At 38.5% G+C, this 11,042-nt stretch overlaps 1 non-coding gene across 1 annotated transcript; it reads left to right on the top strand.

Annotated features, from left to right (window-relative positions):
• Positions 1 to 1,666: 1,666 nt before the first annotated feature.
• LOC136514697 (small nucleolar RNA R71) lies at positions 1,667 to 1,775 on the top strand. Its single transcript, XR_010773836.1, has one exon. It is a non-coding gene; the product is annotated as a small nucleolar RNA R71 (small nucleolar RNA).
• Positions 1,776 to 11,042: the final 9,267 nt, after the last annotated feature.

The raw sequence follows: 11,042 nt of genomic DNA, 5'->3' as shown, positions 1-11,042 counted from the left end.
AACGTCTCCTCCTGGAGCAGGACTTCTTTGGCTGCTCATAAGTGGAATAACTATTAAAATAACAGTGTACCTTCTCTATAGGGAATTGGAAGAGGACTTGTCCAAATCATACATAGATGATTGCATTGGTAGTGTTGAGGAATAGTCTTCCAAGGATGATGGGCGTATCATCTTCTTCTTCACCCATGTCTAGAACCATGAAATCAACAGGGGCAAACTGATTATGTATTCTTACCATAACATCTTTCTCTATTCCCTCTAGGAATCTGATTGATTGGTCCATCATCTGCAATTGCATATATGTAGGGAATAAAGGTTTGTCACCAAATAAGTATTCATAAGTTACCATGGACATTATGTTAACACCTAATCCAATGTCGTAGAAGGTCTTGTGGAATATTCTTTGTCTAATGGTACACTCGATCGTTGGTATGCCTGGGTCATCCTTCTTAGCAAGGAATGATGAAGCGAGGAGGTGGTCATACTCTGATTGGAGTGTGTTGATCATGTTGACTAATTCTTCTTAAGACTGCCTATCCTTGTTCTTCCTCCTTCTCCTATTGTTTTTCTTCTTGGTCACTATTGTCTCTTCGGGTAGGTACGACGTTTGTGGATGTCCGGGAGATCACAAGATGCCGTTCTTGAAAGAAAACTTTTCCTTCCTATCTTTGATTGTGAAGCAGATCTTGGCACTCTCCATGTAGATGATGGCTTTTGCGGTGCTTAGGAATGGTCAGCCCAAAATAATGGGTGCCCTTACATCTCCACCTATTTCCACAACCAAAAAGTCTACGGGAACATATGATTGTCCCACTCGAACAATGGAATCTTCAAGAACTCCCTTGAGGTAACAGAGTGACTGATCTGCAAGCTGCAAATGCATGTTTATGTACAACAAAGTATCTCCATTAATTTGATCATAAATTACCTTAGGCATGATGTTGACACTTACTCCGAAGTCACAGACAGCTTCTTGGAAAATGTGAGGTCTAATGGCGATGGGAACGATAGGTCTCCCTAGATCTCTCTTCTTTTTTAGCAAAGTATAATCTATCCACCTTCCCGTCAATGGTTATATATAATAATATGTTGCATTGTGAATATCGACAAGATTTGTAGTTTCTAGATCTTCCGATTGCCCCAGAATCTTACCTTTGTCGGACGGAGGAACAACAGCTGCCAACTGAGCTATTTGTGATTCTATTATTTTATTAAAGCAAAGCTATCCATTCTATTATCTCTGTTCTCTAGAATTTTATCATTGGTAGGTACCTTTCTAGATAATCCCTCCATAAGTTTGGATTGGCCAGCAATTAATTCCCTCAAGGGTGGTTGATTAAAATTATTAAAATTATTACCTTGATAGTTACCTTGGTAGTTTGGTCTCTGTTGCTGATTTCATCCTTGATTCTGCTGAGGACAAAAGTAGTTGTAGTTGACAAAGTTCACATCCTCATGGGTTTCAGGACAGTTGCTCCCTGAATGCCTAGTGTTTCCACACACTTCACATGTCATGCAAGAATCATGAATATGCATGACCTCCACAAGAGTTGTTGCAGCTGGTATGGTGAGTGACAGGAATACACCTCTGGCAGCAGCATCCATAGTCTCACGGGTACTGTTGGTCAACCCATGGTAGAAAGTCTGCATGAGTAGCCAATTCTCCATCCCATGATGAGGACATTCCGCAATGTAATCTTGAAAGCATTCCCATGCATCAAGGATAGATTCATCATGTTGTTGTTGAAAGCTTGAAATTCTCCCACATAGAGCATTAGTCTTGTTTGTGGGAAAGAACTTTGCTAGGAAGGCAGTGGAACAGTTATCCCATGAAGTATTTCTATCTTTGTTGGTGTAGAACCATTGCTTTGTCTTCCTCAAGTGTGAGAATGGGAAGAGGCAAAGTAATATGGCATCTCGGGTTACTCCTTTGATGGTGAAAGTGCTACAGATGTCCAGGAAGTGTTGGAGATGTGCACTCGCATCTTCATGTGCCTTTCCACAAAACTAGCTTCCTTGCACCATGTTGATGAGGGTTGGCTTGAGCTCGAATCCATTATCTCAGACATTGACTGTCGGTCCAGTACCGATGTTGGTCGTAGTTTGAGTAGAGAATTTACAAAGAGTCCTATTAGCCATGGCTTCAAATTCAGGTGTTCAGCTTCACCTTATATGGTTGTCTTCTAATTTTAAAGCTAGAACTTTCTTGAGTTTAGCTCTAATCCTCTTGATTAATGCTTTTGGATCTTCAACATAGTTTGTCAGAAGGTCAAAACCGGTCATACATTACCCTGCATAAGATACACAAGAAGACAAAACAAGAGTAAGCTTGTTTGAGCAGAGGTCAATGGTTATATTCAATCACATCAATAAGTATAAGTTTATCAATACTTTCTTTGCCTAGCTACCTTCCCCCAATACAGCGCCAGAAATGCTTGTTGGTATTTATTAACTTGTCACTTGTTTTTAGTAGCCACCTATTATATGCCTAAATCTCTTAGCATTACTTGTACTAGGTTGTCATCCCTAATGATGGTGCCAGAGATGCTTGCTGGTATTACCTAGCATTACTACTAGAATAATACTAAGAAGTTCTTTATTAATTTATGTGACTAGGAAGAATAGATATGAATATATATATATATATGAAAGGAATCTACAAGCGCACAGATAATTATACCATTGTAGCACTTCACCCGGTAGTATTTCAGGTATCATTATTTATATTTTTACCATAGGGAAGGTCTAGCAAGGACATGTATTGATAATTTATACTATTGATGGAGAAGTAAACCATAACCAATGTTCTACTCATAATAGGGGTAAGTCATAGGATAAGATATATAATAAGTATTGACGAATAATAATGATAAATCACTTAGAGTACTTCTTTCTATGGCATTAGCATGGTCAGGTAGAATATTAGAGAAATAATTCCTAAGTTATTCTCAATTACAAGTCAAAGCATACATTGATTAGTGCAATTATACCTAGTAATCATTGCTAAGATCATCTTCATATCTACACTTAAGGGATATTACTAAGGAAGATTAAAAATAGACCTTGTTCTTCCTTCATAACCGGACCCTACGTGCGCCTATATTCGGGGAGTGGACTACAAAAGGACTCAATGGGAGTGTCACATCTGCGATCTACCACAAGACCCAGAATATAGGGTGTATCCGTAGGTAAACAACGTATAAGCACCACACTTACACAATGTCGACCACTCACCCATGGTATCTTAGAGTGAGTGCTATATGAACTTATCAATGAACATGATGATAATATAACTATACTAAGCATATAATCAAAGTAGACGATGAATATTATAACAAAGAACATGAATAAAATAAATACTAATATTATCATAAAAATTGTAACTAGCATCTTGATGGTTCCTTCCCCGCTGGCGTCTTGAGGTGGGGCTATTTAAGCAAAGTTAGCGCGAGCCTTTGAAGCGCACTCTGATCCCAACCTTCTTCATCCCTTACCATCAAAAAAACTATAGAAGCCCTTCAGTTGCTTCTAGTCTCCTGTTGCCATGGCTACCCTAGTCCTCCATCGGCTTCGGCGCCATTGGGAGAAGGCCTTAAAGATTAGCTTCCGCCATCACCTGGGCGTGGCTATGTCTGCTCATCCTGGTGTTAGAGGATGCTTCACAAAGATAGGGAGAAATACCTCCATGGTATGGTCCTGCTTTTGATCGTAGTCCGCGGTTAGAGCATGCAGAATCAATACCATGGAGGGCCTAGCCAAAGGGCCTAACTAGAGCCACCGAAGACCTCGTCGGTCTTTGTCGGCGAGTTGGGTAGTCAAAGGGCTTCAGCGCAAAATCTTCTCCTTGACTCTAGGCCCCATGTATTGATTCGACGGCTTGGTCATCCATCGGCACGGGTGTTCCTCTCTCCTATGGTCTGTGGAGTAATTGGCTGAGGGAATAGATGGCCTCATAGTTCTGCTTCTCCTCATCCTCCCAATGCTCCCAGGGAGATGTTAGAGGAAGTTTTGCGAGGTTGTTCCCCATCTCGATTCTCCTATGTCGTCGAGTATGCGTTACCCCCATACGTGTAAGGTCTTTGTTATTGTACATCTGGTAGTATTGTTGAATTTATCAATAAAGAGTTCCTTTTAATGACTTTATTGTTGAATGTTCCACTTAATTCTAGTTTATTTGGTACTTAATCTAACATTTTTCACTAACAATTAGGTAGAATGAGTGATGGTTTACTTGTGCACAATTAGATCAGATCACACTGGTTTCATCAGTATCGAATAGTGATCGGTCTAGGTAAACAGTCGTATAAAACGGTGAACAAATGTGAAATTAGATCAAAATTAAAATGGCACTGGTTATCATAGTAAAATGGTGACTTGTTTTGAACTAGCGTCACAGCTGACATGGTACATGTGCAAGGGTATTCAGGTAACAAAATCTATTCACTAACCAATCCGACTACCCATGTATTCGAGCGCGCCTGCTTTGGTCCGGCAGATATTGCACGTCCTGCTATACCTGATGAATAATTGTGCTAGAGAGGGGATGGCGTGCTAGTGACCTATGCTTATGCAAATCTGTCGTGTTGTTGTTGTGCCGTAGTTGCAGGCCAGGCATCTCTTTTTTGGAGTCTTTTCTAGGTTGGAGTAGCTGTCAAGTTTGAAAGTTGTGTTTCTGTTTTAGAGGAGTGTTTTCTCAAGTTAGCTATGATGTTGGTAGTCTCGTTTTAAAATGTCGAACCCATGTCATTGTAAGTTGGTATCCCCAGCAAAAACTCTTGTTAAGCTTTCAATACAAAGTTGGGCATAAAGTCTTTGGTCTAAAAAAACAATTGTGCTAGAGAATCGAATTTGTCAGGGAATCAAATGTGCCAGGGAATAAACAATTGTGATAGGGAATAAACAAGAGAGGTAGACACAGGTCTTATGGGGAGCTATGTGAGCCTAGCGTTAGTGAGTTTGTTTCATGCAATCTCTCTCCTATAAATAATATAAACAATCCTTCTCGCTAGCTATTTAAAACCCCGTTGGGGATGCCCTCACTAATGGTGACTTGTTTTGAACATTGGGCGTATCATACATTTACCTGTATGAGGGTATTCGGGTAATAGAATCTTCACCAAACACTCTGACTTCCCATGTACTCATGCGCGCCTCCTTTGGTTCGCTAGATATTGCACGTCCCACTATAGATGAGGATGAAATGTGCCATGGAATCAAATGTGCCAGGGAATCAAATGGATGTCCCACCTCATCGTCCCCACGTAAGTGATGACTACTCAAGTCATGGAGTTCACTGTTTCCTTCCCCACTCACGAGACATGGGCCTTTTAAGGCAAGCTAAGGGCTGCCTCTCAAGCTCACTCCAAACCTTCTTCCTCCCTTAGCATCAGACAAACTAGAGAAAACCTTGAGTTACACGTATAGTATCACATCACCATGGCTTCGCTCATCCTCCTTCGACTCTAGCGCCGCTGGGAGAAGGCTGTCAAGATTAGCTTGTGCCAACAACTAGGCGTAGCTATGTCCGCTTATCCTTGGTGTTAGTGGAAGTTTCACGAAGATAGGGAGGAATGCTTCCATAGACTATCAACACTGCTGACCATAGTCTATGGTCAGAGCTTGCCGGGTCAAAACCATGGAGTGCACTGGCACTGTGTCACACCCCAAAACTTCTAATTTTGGGTTGTGCATAGAAAACACTAATTAAAATAAATGTTTTGATATTTAGATAAAATTTACCAATCTTAGTTTGAACTAGCGTAAATTTAGTTATAGGAAAAATGTGAATTTTCAAGCTTTTCCAAATCAATTTGATGAGCTATTGCTTGATGTGATGCTTGGTTGTTGATTTATTTCATGTTGTGAGAAAAGATTTTTAAAATGCGCTTAGTAAGTCGATCTTCTTTCTCCAGCAATTCTTAGTCTTTCTCATGGATCAAATTCCTTGTTTTCCAACTTAATATTTGCTTGAGAAGTATCCTAAAATCTTTTCCATGAAATCCAAATCACTCCTTCCTGCTCACTATTCATCAACCTATCTCCATGGATACCTCGGGAATTTCTTTGGCTTTTTCCGGAACTTGTTCCCACTTGTTTGTGAGCATAATCTAATTTTTAAATGCTCCAAAATATCTTTTCATGAGCTCCAAATACTTTATTTGGGTTCATTATGTTCAAAAGTGTCTTGGAGAATTTTCCTAGAATTTTTGGAGCCATCGGAGTATTTTTGAGGATTGGTCTTTACTTTGAGCTATCATCCTTTTGGTGTTCAGGCTTGAACTCAAGAACTATCTCTATCCATCTTGTTATCACTTGTGTATCCCTGATCCTTGTTTTTACATCTCATGAATCGCAAATCAAAGGAGTGTGGAGGCATGAAGATCCATCCTATCTTTCTCTCTAGTCTCTTCGAATCTCGGGAAGAGATTCCTGTTAAGTGGGGTAGAATTGTCACACCCCAAAACATCTAATTTTGGGTTGTGCATAGAAAACACTAATTAAAATAAATGTTTTAATATTTGGATAAAATTTACCAATCTTAGTTTGAACTAGCGTAAATTTAGTTATAGGAAAAATGTGAATTTTCAAGCTTTTCCAAATCAATTTGACAAGCTATTGCTTGATGTGATGCTTGGTTGTTGATTTATTTCATGTTGTGAGAAAAGATTTTTAAAATGCGCTTAGTAAGTCGATCTTCTTTCTCCAACAATTCTTAGCCTTTCTCATGGATCAAATTCTTTGTTTTCCAACTTAATATTTGCTTGAGAAGTATCCTAAAATCTTTTCCATGAAATCCAAATCACTCCTTCCTACTCACTATTCATCAACCTATCTCCATGGATACCTTGGGAATTTCTTTGGCTTTTTCCGGAACTTGTTCCCACTTGTTTGTGAGCATAATCTAATTTTTAAATGCTCCAAAATATCTTTTCTTGAGCTCCAAATACTTTATTTGGGTTCATTATGTTCAAAAGTGTCTTGGAGAATTTTCCTAGAATTTTTGGAGCCATCGGAGTATTTTTTAGGATTGGTCTTTACTTTGAGCTATCATCCTTTTGGTGTTCAGGCTTGAACTCAAGAACTATCTCTATCCATCTTGTTATCGCTTGTGTATCTCCGATCCTTGTTTTTACATCTCATGAATCACAAATCAAAGGAGTGTGGAGGCATAAAGATCCATCCTATCTTTCTCTCTAGTCTCTTCAAATCTCGGGACAAGATTCCTGTTAAGTGGGGTAGAATTATCACACCCCAAAACTTCTAATTTTGGGTTGTGCATAGAAAACACTAATTAAAATAAATGTTTTGATATTTGGATAAAATTTACCAATCTTAGTTTGAACTAGCGTAAATTTAGTTATAGGAAAAATGTGAATTTTCAAGCTTTTTCCAAATCAATTTGACGAGCTATTGCTTGATGTGATGCTTGGTTGTTGATTTATTTCATGTTGTGAGAAAAGATTTTTAAAATGCGCTTAGTAAGTCGATCTTCTTTCTCCAGCAATTCTTAGTCTTTCTCACGGATCAAATTCCTTGTTTTCCAACTTAATATTTGCTTGAGAAGTATCCTAAAATCTTTTCCATGAAATCCAAATCACTCCTTCCTGCTCACTATTCATCAACCTATCTCCATGGATACCTCGGGAATTTCTTTGGCTTTTTCCGGAACTTGTTCCCACTTGTTTGTGAGCATAATCTAATTTTTAAATGCTCCAAAATATCTTTTCATGAGCTCTAAATACTTTATTTGGGTTCATTATGTTTAAAAGTGTCTAGGAAAATTCTCCAAGACACTTTTAAACATAATGAACCCAAATAAAGTATTTGGAGCTCATGAAAAGATATTTTGGAGCATTTAAAAATTAGATTATGCTCACAAACAAGTGGGAACAAGTTCCGGAAAAAGCCAAAGAAATTCCCGAGGTATCCATGGAGATAGGTTGATGAATAGTGAGCAGGAAGGAGTGATTTGGATTTCATGGAAAAGATTTTAGGATACTTCTCAAGCAAATATTAAGTTGGAAAACAAGGAATTTGATCCGTGAGAAAGACTAAGAATTGCTGGAGAAATAAGATCGACTTACTAAGCGCATTTTAAAAATATTTTCTCACAACATGAAATAAATCAACAACCAAGCATCACATCAAGCAATAGCTCATCAAATTGATTTGGAAAAGCTTGAAAATTCACATTTTTCCTATAACTAAATTTACGCTAGTTCAAACTAAGATCAATAAATTTTATCCAAATATCAACACATTTATTTTAATTAGTGTTTTCTATGCACAACCCAAAATTATAAGTTTTGGGGTGTTACAATTCTACCCCACTTAACCGGAATCTCGTCTCGAGATTCAAAGAGACTAGAGAGAAAGATAGGACGGATCTTCATGCCTCCACACTCCTTTGATTTGTGATTCATGAGATGTAAAAACAAGGATCGGGGATACAAAAGCGATAACAAGATGGATAGAGATAGTTCTTGAGTTCAAGCCTGAACACCAAAAGGATGATAGCTCAAAGTAAAGACCAATCCTCATGAATACCCGAGCTCCAAGTGAAAATGCTTGAATGCATGAAACCTTCGTCTTATAACTTCTTTATCTTAGCTACCCTCCTTAAGAAAAGATCAACTAGGCGCACCAAAGGTTAGCTTGCATCTTCTTCTAAGTGAGATAATTATCACCATGTCCTCCTATCACTCCAAAGAACTTCTATGTCGGGGTAAAATCAAGTAATCTAAAATTTTCTCGCGAGATGAAAAACAGCAGTCCAGAAAAACAACTATAACTCCTGTTCTAAAAATCCAATAATGTCATACTTTACACCGTTGGAAAGCTTATCAAGTCCTATACAGATTTCTCATAGAACACTTTTCCAGATTCTGTAGTTAACTTGGTAGAAAACAGTGCACAACAGAAACTGTTCCAGAATTCAGACCGCGCAGAAACTTCCAATTGAGATGATTACATCTCCCAAAAGAAAACAGCTATGATAGTGATTCCAGAGGCATATGAAGATATGGAAGTCTAGTTATTCCCATAAAAATTTCATATACTTTGCAAGAACCAAAATCGCATTATGACTAGGATACCACAGACTGCTCCAGATTTCTGACAGCACAGATGCATCATCTTGTGATTTTCATAACTCCAAATATATAATAGCTATGAGAGTGATTCTTACGGCCAGAGAAAGATATTGAAGTCTACTGTTGTCCAGAATTTTTCTATGATTTTTGGGCTCCCAAAAATAGAGATATAAGCTGAGAAAGACAAACTGCTACGAAAGACATGATACGTTAGAGACAAGATTTAAGGACTAGAGAGATAGATAAGACTAATCTTCAAGTCTTCATGCTCTATTGATCTGAGATTGGTGTGATATATGACATAGATTGAGGATAGCCAAAAGATATCAAGAAAGATAAAGTTTAATCTTCAATTATTCATGCCTTGTTACTTGAGATACTCAGGACTTGTTGTTGTTGATAGGAGACGCTACCCCACTTAACAAGGACTTTACTTGACTTCAAAACCTTACTTTTGCGGTCTTCCTTAGAGAACATGGATGACACACAAGCAACACACCAAACAAATCAAGCAAAACAAACACACAGCACATCACCGAGACTACTCGTACTTCTTCAATTATGGTGGTCATCCTAAAGGGTAGATAGATGATGAAAGGCCATCGAGATTTGAACAAGACAGGGTCAGAAAACTTTTAGTAAAACAATATAAACAAAAGTTCAAAGAGTTAAGAAGTTAATAGCTCAAAGGAAGCTATCAAGGAGGAGACAATAAGACAAGGATGAGAAATAGCAAATCAAAGATCAAGGAGCTAGAAAAATAGTTTTATAGCAAAGTAAGCTTTACAAATCGACCAGTGCTAACTAGGCTTGCGTCCTACAGTCAGCATTGCTCTGATACCACTTGTAACACCCAGTTTTAAGGACAAAACCTGATGCACACCATATGAGTCTTTAGAATCAATTCTCACATATAGCTACAAAAGATAGGTGATATCAAATAATAATGCTTATTATATAACGTACTTAGTAAACGAGATAACCTTAGAAAGCAATCAACGAATGGACAACTCCGATCTCTGGGTGTAAACTCCACTCCACTGGATCCAACTGACTAGTTGATCACAAGCCTAAAACTTCTCCTGAGGTGTGGGGGGAATAGCAAGAGTGAGTCCATGTCGAACTCCACAAATATAGCAACAAGGTAGTGTAATCCATAACCACATGATCAAGTGTAATTGAATAATAAATATCTTAAACAATTGACATAAATGATCATCTTAACAAGTGTTCCAAGGCCGCTTGTATCCATGAGCACGGCTAGTATACCAGTTTATTAAACTCTGCGTAGAGGTGTACACTTTCACTGTGAGTCATGTTTCCCAAATGAGTGGGTGGATCAATCCCAAAACACCGAGAACCATATAAAGCCACCCAAGAGCTCGTCTAACCGGCTAGGGCCGCAGGGTCATCAGATATAGGAATCCCCCTTCCAAAAATAAAGTAAAAGGCCACTTCCAAAGCTAGGTCAACAGGACAGAGGCTGTCCTATACCCAACTCGCAGACCTCTAACCAGCTAGAAAAGGGTTTCTCAAGCAACTAGAGCCAGAGCCATATAGCCCTCACAGTTGTACGTTAAATCCCAGATAATCAGTTACAAGACAAGTCCTTATGTTGCTAAAAAGTCATCTTGTTTATGTTTATAGTATATTCATTAATCAAGTTTCAAGATCATGGTCACAGAAAGAAAACACAAGCTATACTTGCCTTAAACTTGCTTTACACCCAAAGCATCTTGCTTCAAGAAGCTTCACTCTATCTTCCATTCGGCAACTTCTGGTCTCCAGCGCTCACAGACGATTCTTGTTGTACTCATAGCAAGCACCACACATAGGCAAACATACAAGAAACAAAGTAGAGACAACTAAGAACAGCAGAGCAAGAGCTTTAAAACAACATGCTAAGAGAGAGCTCGTTGCTACAATCAAAGGAACGCAAGAAACACCGAT

This window comes from Miscanthus floridulus, chromosome 16, assembly GCF_019320115.1.
Source record: "Miscanthus floridulus cultivar M001 chromosome 16, ASM1932011v1, whole genome shotgun sequence".
In the NCBI taxonomy this organism is placed as follows: Eukaryota; Viridiplantae; Streptophyta; class Magnoliopsida; order Poales; family Poaceae; genus Miscanthus; species Miscanthus floridulus.
This window is presented reverse-complemented; position numbering and strand designations above follow the sequence as displayed.